Source organism: Strigops habroptila, chromosome 9 (genome assembly GCF_004027225.2).
Source record: "Strigops habroptila isolate Jane chromosome 9, bStrHab1.2.pri, whole genome shotgun sequence".
In the NCBI taxonomy this organism is placed as follows: Eukaryota; Metazoa; Chordata; class Aves; order Psittaciformes; family Psittacidae; genus Strigops; species Strigops habroptila.
In genome coordinates this window covers 31,441,005-31,459,687 of record NC_044285.2, presented here as the reverse complement: position 1 = coordinate 31,459,687, position 18,683 = coordinate 31,441,005, and the positions used below count along the sequence as shown (strand labels likewise).

General features: G+C 37.8%; 2 long non-coding RNA genes across 3 annotated transcripts in view; one reads left to right on the top strand and one right to left on the bottom strand.

Moving 5' to 3' along the window:
• The window catches only part of LOC115612840, a 55,488-nt gene extending 38,854 nt beyond the window's left edge, over nt 1-16,634 (top strand). For both annotated transcript variants that reach the window (XR_003993175.1, XR_003993176.1), the window contains one exon: nt 14,766-16,634. This is a non-coding gene — a long non-coding RNA (uncharacterized LOC115612840). The remainder of the gene's footprint in view (nt 1-14,765) is intronic.
• LOC115612841 lies at nt 257-7,905 on the bottom strand. The gene is made up of 3 exons (XR_003993177.1): nt 7,818-7,905; nt 7,117-7,120; nt 257-266 (listed from the first exon to the last, which is right to left on the bottom strand). It is a non-coding gene; the product is annotated as an uncharacterized LOC115612841 (long non-coding RNA).
• Nucleotides 16,635-18,683: the final 2,049 nt, after the last annotated feature.

The following is an 18,683-nucleotide window of genomic DNA, read 5'->3' as shown; positions in this document are numbered from 1 at the left end:
ATATAGAGAAATTATAAAGGATAATTATATCTCAGGGGCACCTTAATTGTCCCAATTACTTGGCCAGTTTTGACAGTCAGATCTGATGAAGAGAGGGAGGAAGGGAGATCTGTAGATATAAGACATTTCATGTAGTACTTGGATAATACCCATGGTACAGCTATAATAGTCAATGTATCTGCGTTTAAAACTATATTCTATGCAATACAAACCTGGAGGAGAAAAAGAGCTTTGGTGAATTTTAAGAAATCCTTTACCCAGGCAGCCTTCTCCATGAGATATACAGCATTAGCACTAAATCAATTATAATTAAGCTTCACGTAACCAAAATTGGCAAATTCAATTTCCCCCACATTTCATTATAGCCTAGCTGCTATAATGACGGATTGAATTAAGACACCTTACATAATATCTTCCAGGAATAGTCATTACAAAATATAATTTTACTTTTCACTTTTTCGGATTAAAATTAAACAATATAGAATTGTTCTAGATCACTGATGAGGTTACTTGTTCTGGTACAGTAGGCACTATAAAGCCCCTGCCATCACACTTGGGTGTACAGATGTTAAAGAGCCATCTCAAGGTTTTTTAGGCATAATGGAGATTTTTTTTTTTGGTGTTCAAAGATGAATGCCAACTATTTAAACTCACAGTGCTAATGTTAGCATGAAAAAAAGAAAAGTGCAGAAATTTCAACTCCCTGCAACTTCTAAAAGTGAAGTAATTATTCTGTTGGAAGGCTTTGGTGCTACCATGATTTCAAGAACATGGTTAATGTTAAGCACAACCTTATATTCTGTCTAGTAGAGGTGATTTTTTTGAATTGAGGTCATGGTTAAGTGTATAAATATAAATAGAGGCCTTCCACTTTTTCTGTCTGAAATGCTGTTACACCTGTAACAAAGTTTTAGCATATTGCCCAAATCAGTAAAATATTATTCTAATCATTAAACTAGCAGTTGCATAAAAGTAGTTGGATCAGATGTAAAATTGATGCTCTTTCACAAGGTTATACTTTGGGGTAATCAGGGAGAAGGCAACCATAAATTAAAGTAAAACTTTAGTCAAATTCCCTAGTCTCTAAACCTCTGAACCAGTTATTTAAAAAATTCATCTTTTTACAAGAGAGGTAGATTAAGAGCTTGTAAAAATATCTGTCTATCTGTAAAATGCACATATTTTGAATGGCTCTGTAAGATAGAAGTATCCAGCTTTTCAGCCCAGACTTTTCAGTAAAAAGTAACCAGGAAAAAAAAAAGGTTACTTTTGATAAAAATAAAGAGCATTATTCAGTGTCTGAAATCATTAGGGACATATCTGTCTGCATTGAAACACAGCACAAAACACATCTCCATGATGAACTACTAGTACTAGGCATAAGCTGTTCCTAATAAAAATTTATTAATCATGTGAAATAAATGTAGTGAAAGGCTTGCTACTGAGCCATCCTTGCCAGTGCACATATCTATCACACTGAGACCCACTGGCAGATTAGCTTTTGAAGAAAAGATCATCTTTGTGCAAACCCTTACATTATTATAAGCCACTCCAGGCAAACAGTGGGGTGCCTGTCCAATCCTTTCCTAACAGATTTGTTTTACTGGAAAACAAAAATTATTAAAAGCAAGGAATATAACAATCAGCGTCAAAGTGCAACTCCCAGCTCACCTCTGTTTTCTGCTGATTCCAAAGATTAGCCTCTTTATTTTCTACAGAGATTAGCAATCAAAGCTAAATTATATTTTCATTGGATAAATAATCTACAAGTAGTTTAGGTCTTTGGTCTTACAGCTTCTGCGTGACTGAACAGAACTCTTCTCCCATTTCAAGGGCATTCAAGTGGAATCTATGAGTAAGCTGGTCCAATCACCTACAAATTCGAATCCGTTGGAAACTATCACAGTCAGTGACCAGCAGTTATCAGCCAAAGAATTGTGTATCACAATTCTTATGGAGGATGACATACTTTACAGTTTCTTTCTGAGTCAGTCTTTTCTTTACAGAGTCTTTCTAGCCTCAGGCTATACAGCTACTACATGGGAGACTGCATCACGAAAATTATAGGGCCAAATTACTTAGTTAATGTAAAGATGTCTAGTAATCTTGGTGCTGCAGACTGCATGCTTGATATAGCTAAAACCCGCTGGATATGTATCACATGCCTGAAGGATAAGGGAACTCCTGGAAAATTCATAAGCAATGGCTGAGAGCCACAATTCATTTATTTGTGAGCCATACATGCTCCAAGAACCACAAGTTAGTCATTATTCTGCAAATAAAACCAAAATCAGGTCCGCATATCTACTATATTCAAGCACCTTTCACAGTTTTTGCTAACTTAGCCTTAGTATCAAGGCTGTTGTTACTTAGAAGTGCAAACACGGCATTCTGTCCAAAATACCTTTAGAATCACTTAGCAGCATTGATCTTACTTCCTGTGGGTTATTAGGATTCATGTCCATCATAGTCTTGGTGCAGGACAAGGGATCAAAGGGAGAACATATGCGCTGGTACCAGGACACGTATCCATCCATTTTAATTTTTTCCCAAAGATTGAAACCTGCACTATTTAAATCCTGTAGATGTCAGCCAAGCATAGATCTTCTAGAGGATGAAATAGTAGTGGCCAAATATTAATTCTGCTCTCCTAGTTGCTCAGTTTGCTTACTTCTTGGCATTTTACAATCTCGAAGTACAACATTTTTCCAGCATACAGAAAATCATTCAAACAAATGTAAAGAACAAGTGCCCATGGACTCCACTACAGCTATGAAAGTAGTAGGAAATATATAGGCTCCTGCTTCTTCATTCATGCCCCTTCTCACAAACACACAAGTCTTCACACTCTTAGAGCTCATTCCATCAGAAGCAATTCATGGTACTTCACAGAACTCACTCTGGTACCTAACTGGGTAATACAACTGAAAGCATGCTTGGATATTCAAGCCATGGATGCTTGCTGCAGAAAGCCTATTGGAAATAGACAGTTCATGCTAATAAGCTCTCTTCTGCTGTCCCTTAAGGAAACTTTACCTCTGATTTAAGTGTGCTGTACATTCCAGAGGTAGAATAGATAGCACATGTCCTAACCTCAAGTGCTCAGCTAACTTTGGCCATCAGTTTTCTAATTCACATTATTTAGCACTTAATGCCAATAACAGTGATGTTTTAACTATTGATTAACATACAAACAGAGTATTTAATTTTCTGTGGTATCCAGGATGTCTCAGAGAGTAGGTGGTAGAATTTATTACTCTTATCAAATTGATGAAAATGTTGCTGCTTTCATAGATATGTAGTAGAGTACAATTGATCAGGTACCCTTATTATATTCTGCTAACAGGACTGAAAATCTCAAAGATAATTTCACTGTAATGCTTGCCTTGCATTGGCAAAGTACATATGGAAATTTTATAACCTTGCTGATTTTTAGCCATTACAAGCAAAATTCATCCATCTGCAGGGAACCTAACAAAAAATTATTGGCCAGTCAAGTTAAAAAAGGACTTAAAGAAGGGTGATCAATAAGGTTGAATTTCACCCCAGGTTGCTGTGATTCCATGGACATCTGTAGAAGTCAAATAAGCCATATAAATGTCAAGTTGTTAGTTTTTAGTATATATTTTAGCATGTGCTATGAGTGTTTCTGAATAGATCCTTGCAGATCCCTGGAAGCAAAGGTAGTGTTGAATTCAGAAAAAAAGTACTTTTAAAATAAGGCCAGCTTATTAAGCAAAACTAAAGCACTGTCATTGTTAAATATGTTTTTTACATCTCTATTAATATAATCCAATTCATGTATTAACTGTATTTTAACTGAACTTTTCTTACCCTTCCTATTCATTTCCTTTTCCTACCCACTGTTTCCCTTATGTAGCAATAAAGATAAGCTATACTTCTTACTCAAGATTAGATGTGGAATTAGTGCACATGCACTGATGATACTGTAATATTACAGTAATCCAAGCTCACAGTCTCTGCTTTACAATCTCCCACTTTCCTGTTGTGTCTGTATGCCTGTGAGCAACAACTAATGACACACACTTGCAAGGACTATGAGGAAAAGTGATTGGCTCTACCACATTTTTGTCTTCATCCAGTTCATATGGGTATTTATGAAAGAGGAGGGATAAGGTGGCCTCCAATTGCTCTGATAGCAGGTTATGTTCACATAATACACAAGGAGAAGGAGCAATGTTGTAGGAAAAACAGGGAAGTACATGGAGGGCAGGCTAGGAAAGAAAATTGCAAAGGAAAGCTTCTGAAAAGACCAGTGTGTCCTTCCAGACTGGGAACTGGAGGAACAATAGAAGCTGTTTCCTCTCTCCCATGAATTAAAAGAATGAAGACTTGCTCCTATTTCTAAGGTCCTCCACAAATACAATTTCATAGCTTGTCTTAATAAGACTTTAGAAATAATTACTTAGGTTTATATTCAGTAGAACCTGCATTAAACACACAAGGATATACAAGACAGCAAATATCGGAGGTAAAACTACTTATTTACAAAAATCTGGCAAATAAGCATTGTCATTTTGGAAAATCTACCTTTTAAACATCGATTTTATCACTGCTACCACTGTTTACTTGCTTTCTGAAAGCTGGTAGGATTACTGGGCACTTGGTGTTAGATACTGGATGAATATATTCCAAAGTAAGTTAGTTTCAGACTTTATCATGTAAGATGAGAGACAGTAGATATGTACAGTGCAGAAAGCAGAAAAACATACAAAGGGCAGGCTAAGAATGATCTGCCAGAAATATTCTTAAAGGAAAATTAAGTTTTCTAAGAACTATTTTTTTTTACATTAAGAATACATTTTTATTAGAAAACTACTGAATTTGAAATTGAAATAAAAAGGGGTCAGAAGCAGGCTTAGCTACAACTTCCACTAAGCGTCAGCTGAAAGTTAACAAAACCTACCTTACTTTTGTCAATCTTTTGATAGCTTCGCCACAGTGATATTCCTAAAAGATGGATCAGAAAAAAACCTGTGTTGTAGCTGTAAGGTTTTATGAGTCCTTTCCCTGCTTATGAGGTAACTCATGCAAATGTTGCTGTATGAAAATTGACCAGCTTACATCATTGACTAAGCAATGCCACAAAATTAACTGATTTTAAGCAAATGAGTCAGCTCAGAGAATCATGGGATAGCCTGATGTGAGAAACCGCTTCTGGAGACCATCCAGTCCAAGCCCTGCTCAGATCAGGAGCTACTAGAACAGGCTGCCCAAGGACATGACCAGACTCCACAGCCTCTCTGTAAAACCTATTCCACTGTGATCCTCAGTATCCTGTGTATCTCTTTGAGAAAGCATCCTCTTATGTTTAAATGGCATTTCTTGTGTTTCAGTTTATTCGCATTGCCTCTTATCCTCTCACTGAGTAACACTGAAAAGAGTCTGGCTCCATCTTCTTTTCTCCGTCCATAGGATATTTATATAGATGTAGAAGACCTCTGTGTGCCTCCTCTTCTCCAGGCTGAACAGTTCCACCTCTCTCAGCCTCTCCTTCTGTGACAGATGTTCCAATCTCTTAATCATCTTAATGGCTTTTTGCTACTCTGTGGCATCCACTATTAAATTCAAAACCAATCAATTTTGTCTATTGTGTTTATCATGTTTTTATTGTTCAATTGTTCCCAAGGGTGAACTAAGGCTGTCCCTATCAGCACTTTCTATCCTCACTGCCATCATCTACTCTTTTGGTTCTTTTTAATCACAGGTTCCCCATTGCACTGCTTTGATTGCATCAGGCTTCCTGATTTCAGGGTCACTGATGAATATGGCTGAAAACTGTTCCAACTGCCTACAGAAATAATGGGGGAAGGACATTGCCCTCCCCCCCCCCCCTTTTTTTTTTTAATAACAATCAAACTTAGACTACACCTTTGTAATATTTTGCAGAGATTAAATGTAACTGAGCTGCTATCTCAGAGTGATTGCTCATGGTGTATCTGATCACATGAAGATATTGTCTTTTACTTTTTTTAAGTCAACAGTCTCAGAACATGAAGCATAATGTTGGAGTGTGCAGGCTGAAAAATATGCAATCAATTAGGATAAAATATTGAAGGAAACTAATTCAGTAATAAGTCTCTTGAGATTTAATGCCCATACGGACCTGTAGACTTCTTTCAGAATAAATAGTTTGATGAGCTGGCCATGTCTGTTCTTTATTTTAATATCTTTATATTTAATCTTATCATTGAAATTCAATTGCTTTCTCCTAGGTTTTCAGGAGTTCTGATACCCTGCGAATTACACAATCCACTAGGAACTTCCTTTACTTATACTTTTGCATATGGGTAGCTTGCAGGAGATTGTCTTCCTTTCTAAGTCATTGCCTTAAGTTTTGAAATCTATTCATTCAGCTGGGTGTACCTTTTGGTCTCTCCTTCAGGAGTAACTCAAATTCTGTCTCATTAGACAGAATACAGAAAGATGAAATGAACTGCATGTTGCAAAACAGAAGCAAGGAAAAGAAACAATAGAAAAAACATTATATGCAAACTAAATGTAAATCTTCTGACACTTTAGATCCCCTTTCTATTGCCAGTCACTGTTCTGCTTTCTTGCAGATTAGGAAAAATACATGCCCGTGCATTAAAGGTCAGCCTTTTCCAATCAAACGTAGACATTCATTTTTAAAATACACAGTTTCTGGTTGTCTCTTTATCCTGTTCTATGCAGGGAATATGCTTTTGTCTCTTTCTTCTATCTCTTTTTCTCTTGCCTTGGAGACAAATGAGAATGGCATCTCCGTTGTTGCAGAGATGTGAAAGTCAACAAAACCTGATACAAAATGATGATGGTAATGAAAAAACAGGTAATATTTCAGTCTAACATTTTAGTGACATTTACTACCATTTTAGCTTAAAAATGTGTTAAATAAAGATTTTTCAGGCTTGGGCCCAAGTCCAAGCTTATTTATACCAGATTTAACCAAGTATAAGTTTCTTATACTTGCCTACTTGCCAGAAACTTGCCTAAGTTTCTGGAGTTAGTGACCAGAGCTGAGTTTCTAGACAATGTTTCTCAAACTGTGGCTTACAGCCCTTTAGTGGTCATAAACAAGTCACAAAAATCACACTAGTTTAGATTGCTGGGCACAGCTCTGTCTTCCTACAACTGGCCTCAGTAATTTTAGCTCATACTCATCCCTCTGCCCCAGATGAGCAGAGTTGCTCCCAGGAATAATAGGTGCAGGTGCTGCAGGAGTTTTGAGAGCAGGAAAGAGGGAGAGGAAAGGAGAGCTACGAGGAGAGACTGGAGCCCATAAATGGGTCATGCTGACGGCAGTTCAAGAAATACTGTTACAGAGCAAAGAAAATGCTTTGCTGCATTATTGCGAACATTAATGGAAAGGCTTTCATTTACAGCATCTGTACTGCAAGAAAACCCAATAATACTAGAACCTGAGACCAGAAATTAAACAAAACAACATCTTGCATCACCCTCGATTCGTGCAGCTGTTGCAGTGCACCATCATGGAACAAACCTGAGTGACATATTTTACCACTAGAGAAATTCTGCTGTCATGGTTTAACCCCAGCCAGCAAGAAAGCCACACACAGGCACTTGCTACCCACCCCCCTGGTGGGATGAGGGAGAGAATTGGAAGGGTAAAAGTAAGAAAGCTCATGGGTTGAGACGAGAACAGTTAAAAAAAATATATTATTATTAATAATAATAATAATAATGGAAAAATAACAAAAAGAGAGAAATAAAACCCAACAGAAACTTGTGATATAAATGAAAAACAATTGCTCACCATCAACCAAACAATGCCCAAACTGTTCCAGAGCAGTAACCCCCAGCCAGCTTTCCCCTAGTTTATATGCTGAGCACGATGCCATATGGTATGGGATATCCCTTGGGTCAGTTGGGGTCAGCTGTCCTGGCTGTGTCCCCTCACATGCTCACAATGCATGAGAAGGCCTTGACTTAGTGTAAGCACTGTTCACAACTAAAACATCGGTGTGCTATCAATATTATTCTCATCCTAAATCCAAAACACAGCACTATACCAGCTCATAGGGAAGAAAATCAACTCTATCCCAGCCAAAATCAGGACAACTGCCCGATGTCATACTGTCTAAGTAGGCGGTGGAGCTAAGGAAAGTTTTGGTACAAGCTCAGGGAAGTGCTGAGGATAACTATAAAGAGAATACATGAGTAATCTTTTATAGTTAGATATTTTTTTTTACTTCCCACTCTGTATCTCAAAACTGACTCTTTGTAGACTCCAGATAGCAGAAGCCTGCAGAGAAGGCAAAGTTATAGGAAGAAAAGGGGTCTCAAGTTCCTAACTGCTGTTCACAGCTACTGAAAACATTCTGAGATATGCTGTTAACTGTAGAAAGAAGAATTTACCTCCTAGAATGGCCATTTCCAAACTACAAATCACTCCCTTTTGCACATTCTCTGTAAAAGAGCAAGAACACCGAAAGTTTCCACCAGAGGGTGTTCATGCCTGTTAGGGCCTGTCAAAAGATTCGTTCCGAATTAACTCGTGGATAGGTGCAAGCCCTGCTCCATGCACTCTGTTGATGTTACAGTATTCCCAGTCCCACCTCACAGTTACAGCTTAAGTTTTTTCCTTTTGTAGAACACAGAAATTTTCTAATTTGCCTTCTCTCAGAAATAATTGCAGCATGCATGAAACAGTAGAGATGAATTTGTCAGGGTTATTATAGTAGTAAGATAAGAGATCCTTAGATTAGTTTTCTTGCTCAGGTGTATAAATATTACACAAGGGGTTGGAAAGGACCTCTGAAGATTGCCTTGTGCAATCCCCTTTTTACAGCAGCTACAAATAACTATTGTATTTACAGGAAACAGATTCTTTCCATGCTCTGATCTAAGTTGCTGTGAAAGTTTATATATTGTCAGATTTATATTCAGGAGACAAAGAAGTATTTTTTTAAATCTAAGCACAGAACCTGGGTCTTCTGAGACTCAATTTAAAGTTCCTAATTAGCTCTTTTACCTATATATCCACTTTCTGCATATTAGCATGAAATAGAAATTGCCCACGAGGGAGAAGGCTGCTGATAAAGAACAGAAAATTCAAAGATACATGCTGAGATACCAACTGGCAACTAGGCAAAAGGTGAAAATCATACTCTAGAAGAAGGTAGGGAAGGGCAAAGAGGAACATGGGCTAGCAGTTGCGCATGAAGCGATACATGAGGCATGAGGACCCCCAGGCTGATAAAACCAAGGTTCAGAGTATGAAGACTGGTACAAGTGGCTGCTTCTAAAAAGCGGAATTCGTGTATAAGTAGCTCTTAAATGTGTGTTGATTTGCACATATGCAGTTGGTCACTGATCCATGACTTCGCATCTGTTATCAGACGTCAGCCGATTATTTTCCCTTTCTGTTTGACAGCCTTTGTGTTTGCTTTTAAACAAGTTTTTTTTTGCTGCCCAGTGAGACAGAAGCAAGCAGAGAAAGTTGTTAATAGGCTATCTGCACTACCATGGCAATCTCATTGGGAGACAGCATGAAGGTTCAGCCAGCATGGCTTTGTCTTGCAGCCAAGTCACTTTTCAAATAGCTTCTCCAGACCCAGAGGCTTTTCCAGCAGCCTGCATGCTGCAGAAGGCCACATGATTATTCTGCTAGAGAGTGGGGAACCTGCTGAGCCAGAACTCTGTCACTTTATTAAGTACGAGTTTTTGAGGAAACAATGTGAATTAATCAGGGAGTCAGTGAGTTGACTAAATCACTGAGGAAGAGTCCTGCAGTAGTAATGAGTTATTGTGTCCCCTGCTCTAGGGGAAAAGGAACACACATGTCAGGAGCTGTGCTGAGTGTATAAAATGACCTGGACAAATTACTTTAGGATTTTTTAGCAGAACAGGGAAAATAAGGGCACATATCTCTGTCCCCAGAACAGTGCCTGGATGTTTATTTTCTCCTCAGCTGAAAATCCAAAGATAAACCCAGGATATTTCAATTGCTTCTATCCATTACACAGAAAGCAACAGAATTAGGCAAAAAGGAAATATTTTCTTTTAAAATTAGCTGCTCTGATAGAGAAATCTGATATGAAACTGTGAAAAGTTCAGCTGTTGTGTTCTGCAGGCGGCAAGCTTGTGCTGCCAGTGGAGATTGCACAAAGCCTGCCTAGAGTCTCCAGCGTGCAACTGGGCAAATAGTAAAATGGAGGTACTCAAGCTTGAGTACTTGACAGTTATAAATGGAGAATCTATGTTACGGCAGGTTGGTTATCAACATGTGCCATATTCTTGCATTATACATCCATAACAGCAGCTCAACCAGCACCCTAACATGCAGGAAGGCCACAGTTAGATATTTGAAAGTTTAATATTCACAAAAGCATCCAAGGAGGCTTTATAAAAAGAGACATCAGCAGAAATAATTGGGAAATTTGCATCAAAACCTTTAGATCAATTAACATTTGTAAGTACAAGTATTCTCGTTTTTAGGTACTTAAATACTTGTATAGGTTTGGCTCAAGATAATTAGCACTGTGAAGATTACCCCAGAAGACAAAGTTGGGAGTGGGAAGGGATAAGGACTATCACACTCAATGACCAGGCCTCCCCACCTTTCACTTAGACTGAGGCTGCATCTGTCAGTGCTGTGAAGCGTGAGGTGCACTACTAGACAACACTTCATGGGGATGAAAAAACAGGAGAAAATTCGTATGACCTGTAGTAAAATGAGAAGGCTCACTTTGCGAAATATGGATACGTACAAACTCTGATAAAAGTCAGTCGTATTCTGATCTACCACTTTTGAATATTCACAAGGAAGAAGCTGTTGTAAGACTTATCCCTAAAATAAACAGTATACAGATTGCAATCCCCCACACAAACATCTAAATCTGCATTCGTTGAGAACAAAATACTCTGGGGAAGAAAATATCTGTTTTAAAAGATACTCAAAAGTATTTGCTGCTTTATTGTTTCACAGAATCTCATATTTATCTTCAATTGTCACACAACTACCAGTGGCTCTAAGGGTGAATCATTGTCTCCATAAAACCTAGGAAATTTGAGAGTACTGCTGCATTCTCTATTCATCAGATATGGGGAGCTATAGCTATAGCTTTAACTTACAGAAACTTCAGGGAGAACTGAAGCTCTATTTCTGCTTTGTTATTGATGTTGCAACTCTAGAGGAGATATATCTAAGCAACTCTAGAGAAGAACTTTCCAGTAATCTTCCTAAGAGAATTAGAAAGTTTATGAAAACTGTAATCTTACGCTTCTTTATCAGTGATAACACTGAGTATTTAGGGGTTTGTTGCTGGTTGTTTTTAAAAAAAAAAAAATAAAATCTTTGCACATCTGATATGCCTTCCTTGTTTGTCTGATCTGCAATATGTTCCTCATAACATATCTGAGCATATTCCTGTGAAAGGCATGGGGTTAACCCATCTGACAAACATGGCCTTGACAGTGGCAATTGCCTGTGTTTCATAGCAGCTGCTCGGAATGCTTTACCTGATGAGTTACAAAGAGAGCCAGTGGCAGGGGGTGGGCCTGGCCTGTTCTCTTTCCTTATAAAACTCCCAAGTGGGGGGCACCAGAGCCAGGCAGACACCTGGGAGAACATAAAGCAATTCCAGTGACTATTTCTACAAGAAGAGGATCGTTACTATTAGTTAGACTAGTTTAATCCCTTTGGCTGTTTCAAGACCGCGGTCCACAAAGTATGCAGCTGTGTTCCCAAGATAGTCTGTATTTCACATTGAATGTAGTAGCACGTTAGTTCAAGCTGAATTAGGTCCTGCTACACTAATGCGTTAACTTCCTTTAAATCTTATTCTGTATTAGCTGACTCATTGCAACATATAGTTTAAGTTAAAGGACATAGGTAGTGTAAATTATAGTTAAAATAGCATCGTGATCCTGATTTCTGTGTGGTAGCAGTTCTCTCCCTTAACACAGGTGATAAACTGCTGCTTGAGGAATGTGGCAGCCTTTAACACTTACTTACCTCCCTACACTTTCAGCAAAATTTCAAGACAGAAACAACAATAACTCATCACTAATCACTTTTTCCCACTGAAATCTCTTCCCTCAGAACATATAAAATAAAAAAAAAAAAAAATAAAAAAAAAGAGAAAAAAAAATGGAAAAGCCCTGAACTCTCCTTAGGGGGTTATTGTCTGGACTTCTTCAGGATGTAAAGAGGAAAATACAAATCCCTATTGCTAGGCTAAGAAAGTATTCCCTTCCTGAGTGTATAAATGTTAATTGGATAAAATAAAAAGCAGCGCTAATGGCTGATTTAAACCCAAAGGCCCAGAGACATTTACATTCAATGCTTTCATCCAAGTAAGTTTCTCTACTGAAATAAAGTAGATGATGCAGTTTTCAGCAACAAATATGATGCCTAAGATCAACTACACAAGTCAAGTACATAAAGTGACTAACTTGCTTTCCTGATTTTTACTAGCCCTTTAATTTTACATAATGATACTGCGTTATTTAATCTTCCTTTGAACAGTTGTGGTTTCTACAACAGAGATGTAGCAACGCACGGGGAGCTCTCTTTAGAATCAGTCTGACCCGAGTGGAAGTGAGAAAGCTTTACCGGGCTGTGATAATAATGTAATAATCTTTATCATGGCATAATAATATCACAAGGAAATTGAGATTCATGTGTCAGTGCTGGCACTGCCTATCACGCCTTCTCGATCCTGGCCTCAAAGAGTTCCACAGCTACTTAGTATTAGATATGAACCGTGAGCAAAAGAGTTTGCAGAGTCTGTACCCAGTTTATTTTCTCATTACTACTTTTCTGATTAATCCCCCATCTCCCACTGAGCAACATGCTCGCAGGGGTCAGGCAAGCAGGACAGACAGAAGACTGCAGCTGAGTTCAGACTTCTATTTTCGGCATAAATTGTGTTAAGAGTGTAGAAATTTGGCAGAAAATGAACGCCCTTGCATTCCAGCCAGTACTCAGAAATCAGAGGGGCTGGGTGTGGCTGGGATTAGTTTCTGGTTATAACCAATTTGGTCAGGCTGCTCAAGGGCTGTGGGTCTTGTGCAACAGCAAAGAGTTCCCACCGCTCCCTATTTGCACTCAACTGAGGCATCAATAAGAGCCATCGAGCCTCTGCCTGATCGCCTAATCACCCCATCCAGCAGCCCATCACCCCATCAGGGTGTTGTAACTACCACACCTCGTTAATCCCATCACAACACCTCAGGGCTCTAGAACTCATTTCTACAGCATGCTGCCTTGATAGATGGTGTATTTCTTCATTACTGCTCTATATATCATCTCCAAGAGATAAATGTACGAAATACCCTAAATTAGACATAATCTGAGTAATGGAAAAGCAGAGGTTTCCTGGGCAGACAGCAATTGAAAAGTGTCAAATTTTCCTTACAGCTGGCTTGCAGACAGACCATGTCAGGTTTATCTGACAGTGCATCTGTGTGAAATTCTACCACATCATTTTCCATAGTGAGTTTTAACCAAGAAAAGTGTATTGACTGGGGAATTTGTTGAGCTTTTCTTATCTATGCTACTGCCACGTCTTCAACTTCATTGAATGTAATAGGTAGTATAGCAAAACCAAGTACTATCAGTTATGTTTGTTTCCATGTACTCTGAGCCACAACTTCCCAGACTGTCCTGCAGGTCACACAAAACCTGCAAAAAAGTCCTTGCTTGAATCATTGTATTAATTTAGGCATTGCAGTGAGCTGAATTTTGTTTATAGCACTCCTAATTTGATTTCTCATGTTAAGCAAAACTTGGAAGTCCCTGCTTAAGATTTTCTAAAGCACAGCTCCTTTATTTTAAAACGATCAATTCTCTTTTCTGCTTAAAGGTAAAATTCTTGAGAAAGTTTGAGCAAAACACCCTCAGGTTTCTGATCTATGAAAGAATGTAAAAAATACATATTCTGGTGTTCATTTCAATAAATTACTACCTCCTGCTATTTAGAAACCAGCATTATCATGACAATGCTCCTCAGGATTACAAAGATAAAAATCCCTGTCCAATAGTGTTAGTGAGAAGGAAAGACTGGTGGATCCTGGGGTCAGGTTTTAAAGCTAAGGACTGCTTTCTGTGAATATTTATGAGAAGAACTAGATAGAATTGATATTGGAAAGGACTCCAATAGTGTGCCAACTGTGTGAATTAAAGTGATGCTTTCCAGAAGTGTTCTCTTGCACAAACTACTCACCTTTTAATCAAAATTTACAACATTAATGGTATTGTATTGAAACATAGAAAACAAAGGAAAATAACACACATGCTTGTGTAGCTGGGGAAAGAGGAATTGCAGCAGCAAGGGAAGCAGTTTTTACATTACATTATAATTTTATCAAAATTTGCTTTAATCCTTGTATAGTCCTCATCCCAGTTGGTGAACTGCATGTTGAGAGTGTAAATCTAGAAGGATTATCACTGCACAAATGTTTTTGGTAATCGCTCTTGGAGGAAGTGGACCTTGGCAGAGCAAATAAATAAACTTCAAAATTGTGACAGTGTGGTGGAAAATTTTAAACTGAAAATCCACCATCAAACCTAAGCACAACCTTCCCCTTCGGTCACAGGTATTACTTTAAAGGATCTGTTGGCTTAGTCAAGTCAGATAAGATTGAACGGGACACTGAAAATGCAAAAATCCAAAAGCTGGTCTAAGAACTGCTTATTTGTTTCTTTGCATATTAGAAAGAACCATTTTTGTTCTTTCTCCCCTCCAAGGTTCCAGCTTAGTTTGCTAACTTATCACTCTCACTGCTTCTCTCTCTAGTTATCATGAAGGAATTGCATCTTTGCAGCATGAATCCAGCCCAGTTTGTTCCTCCTCACAGCACCTGTCAAGAAGAGTGCTTTGACTTTCCAGGAGACAAAATGAATTTCTTAGATGCACCACTGATATCCCTCAGCATTCTGCAGCCCAGCGCATACAGCCTGGGGAAGTCTTGTAGATCCTCCACAAAGCACTGACTCAAGGGAAGAAGACATCTCTGAATTCTGAGTTCGAATAACCTGGGTCCAACCAGCAGGAGCTTTTTCTCTGTGAGATTAAATATGTAAGATTTTATAACCCAGTTTAAACATGTCCCATGCAAAATTCAGGATTGGTTTTCAGTATGTAATTTTCCTTTAATTTTTAAACAAGTTCTTGCAATGATGTTAATTTTATTATCTGTATTGATGGAATGATGAAGAAATCAAAATACAAAAATCTACAGATAAATTGATATTTAATCATTAATCTATTCCTGTCAATGAAATTTTAACCAATCATAAATTTAAATGTAATCAGAACTAAATCTGTCACTATATAATTAGATTGCTGAGTTGTGAGGTAGCAGAAATCCATTATCTTTACATAAACTTCTAGTTTCCAAGGCAATTTAGTCTCTAATCTCATAAGAGCTGGCAGTTAAGTAAGCGTGTTTTTCTATCAAGTTTAATGTAGAGAAAAACAAAATTCAAAATGAAGGACAAAAAGAAAATTATGGAACAGTAACAAAATTAAGTTAGTTCAAAAGTTTTTTTTTTATTAAACATAAATTCTACGGGGAAAAATAATAATACAAGAATGTTTGGAAGAAATTTTCAATATTATTAGGACACTCCACTGATGTAAGCGTTTTAATCCAATGCTTCTTATCGTTAATGAATGGACTCTATTAATGGAGCCTCCAGATACTTTCTTTCACTTTGCAAATCTACTTACAGGAAGGTTTAGAAATAATGCAAAAGCAGCTTACATGAAAAAGAAATTAAAAGAACTGATTTGGGAGGAAGGGAAATAGACAACCCTCATTTGCATTTAAAGGAAATCTATTCCATTGATCTAGCTTTTAGCCAAACAAAAAGTAAAAATATATAGATTAGTAAAAATATATAGATTATAGTTCTGCAAATGGAGGGTTCATTTTGAGCTACATTGATTTTCAATTTATGGAATAGGTTGTGATTAAAAATAAATAAACACCATCCCAGCTCCCCGAATTACGTATTACTTTAATGTATTGAGTTTTTTTCCTTCATGTGAAAGAGAGAAAAAACAACCAAACAAAAATAAACAAACAAAAAACCCTAACAAACAAAAAAACCCAAATAAAATCCCCCCCCCAACAAACAAAGGTAAAAGCAGTTGTATCTTTGCAATGCAGGTAAAAATTCTACTTTCCTCATTCATATGTAAGGAGAATTACCATCTACTTACTGTTACTCTTTCACTGTACTTTTCCCAGTTCTCTACCTTTAGAATTTGTATTCCTTCCACAACCTTCATTTCCATCCCCAGTTTCTGCTCTCTAATGTTTTTACTTACTTTGAATCCAAATGTGGGATGCTTTGCAGGATGGTTGAGTATTAGAGAATGCTATAAGAAATATGAAACAAATTTTTTTGTGTGTAAATGTAAACTCGGATACTATACAAAAGTCTCAGAAAACTGCAGCTTACTGGTGTAATATTCATCCCTCAAGATGATGAATACTGACCATCCCGCGGTTCAAGAGAGCTTAAGAAGGCAAAAGTGTATAGAGGAAATTAGAGATATAGTTCATTAGAAATGTTTTGTAATGAAAATGTGTCTCTTCAATATCAAATCTCCTTGATGTTACCATTTCTCACCAATCAGCTTGTTCATCAACCAGGATTATTGTTGGCCTTGTTGTTATTATTTCCTCCAAAGTCTGTATGACAATACCTTAGGACACTATGAAAACCAGTTTTCACAAATGAGTAGGTACTGGACAACTATTAATCCAGAAACTTTAGACAAGACTGTCAAACAAACGCTGCTGTGTACTGTCTAATTTCCTCTTGTTCAAACTATATCCCAAAAACCTGAGGGCCAGAAACTCTTTGGTCATAGTAAGTCCAACTGTACATGTGATTCTGGCACATGAACTACAACATTAATGAAAAAATTAAGCTATTTTCCCAGATACTCTTCAGATAAACTGCATAGTTGGGGGAGGGAGGGAGAATTTTCTTGTTTTATTTAAAAAGTTCTCTTGTCATTGAACTAGGAAAGGGTGCGACAGAAGAACTGTACTGTTAGTCTTAACAGCATTCTCATATAGCTTTTTATCAACAGCCCAAAACCTCCTTGGCATGCTATACTACTTTTGTGGAGATTCTACCCACTCCTTTATTAAAAGTATCAATGAAGCTTTTATTGCCCTTTGATACAACTTACTTTTTTTGTTTTTACAGCAGATGTGTGCCTATAATCAAAAATGAAGACATGTCATCTGGTTCTATAACAACATATAATATCCCTATATTCTTCTTTCTCAACCTCTCATGTCCAGTGCTGTCTTTGCCTTTTTGACTGGAGATGCCTTAGTTGCTTGCTGTTAGGGGGTTGGTGGTTTTGTTCCTTTTTTTTTTGGAGGGGTGGGGAAGGCATGTCTGTGTTTGGCTCAGAATGCTATGCCACTGCTGTGCCTCTCGCTTATTCTGTTCATCTCATCCACAATTCAGACAGCTGAAACTCAAAAAAGATCCAATGGAAGAGAACTGAAGTCAGGAGGTGGCTGTGTTGTGCAGACACTGATGTGAGTGCTGATGTGCAAATATCTGTGGGCCTGGATGCTGCACATTGTCTTCTTTCCCAAAACCAAAGTAATTGGCAAGCAGGATTCCAGTAGGCTGTTATTTGGCATGTAGTGTCTTTCCCATTCTGTGTCATGGGCTTTCAGACAGACTAAGAATTATTCATGTGGCAAACATCTGGATTTACATAGCAGCCAGTAGAGCTAATCTGTTCTGGCACGTAGAAGGGACATGTGCAGTATAGAGCTAACAACCCTAAATCAAAACCTGATGAGGGACAGGCCAGTAGCACTACACTATCCATCCATCTGGAAAACTATTATTTGGGGAGAGAATTACAGAGATTTTAGAAAAGAATTATATTGGCTGCTCAATGGCACATGGACAGTATCTAGCACCTCCACAGAAGCTTATTTCTAAAACCATAGTAATCTGTGTTTTGTTGCTAGGACTTCAGGAAGGGAATAAAATGAAGCAAAATAAACTCCAAAACAAAAGAGCAACATCTGATAGGGTTTACAGGAAAGTAAACACGAAATTTACAGCTGTGCTAATGCATGCTATTAACAGTTACAAATGTCCAGCTCTTGGCCTAGCAGAATGTGTCTGTCACCGTCCAGAAGCAGAAATGACAAATTACGCTTGAGCCTCTGGGAAAACATAGTTATAATTAATCTAACACAAGCAATGGATAGATCAAGGAAACTTTTAATCTAGATATAATAGGGAACAATATTGCAAGAGAAAACCTAAGAGATCTCAGATTCTGCTAGGTTTTCATATACAGTTGTATGTTTATTTGCTCATTTAGATACACAGGAAATAGAGAAGAAAATAGCTTTTCCAGAAAAGTGTTCAGTAAGGAAGAGGGATGAATCTCTTTGCAAGGAACTGCTACTGCCCCTTTCCCCATGATACATACCAGGCTTAGGAGATTTTTGCAAATATTCCCACACATACCTCACAATCTTCTTTCAGAATATGAAACTGTTTTCTGGGAATTTGGTTTGCTTTTGATAACCAGAGATTGGCAAAAGATGTTGCAGAAAAGGTGGAGTAACCAACATTTGTCCTTTGAAAGTGAAAATCTTATGAAGGCAAGTGATCTAGCTGAAGGCATATGACCACAGGATCAGCTCCATTT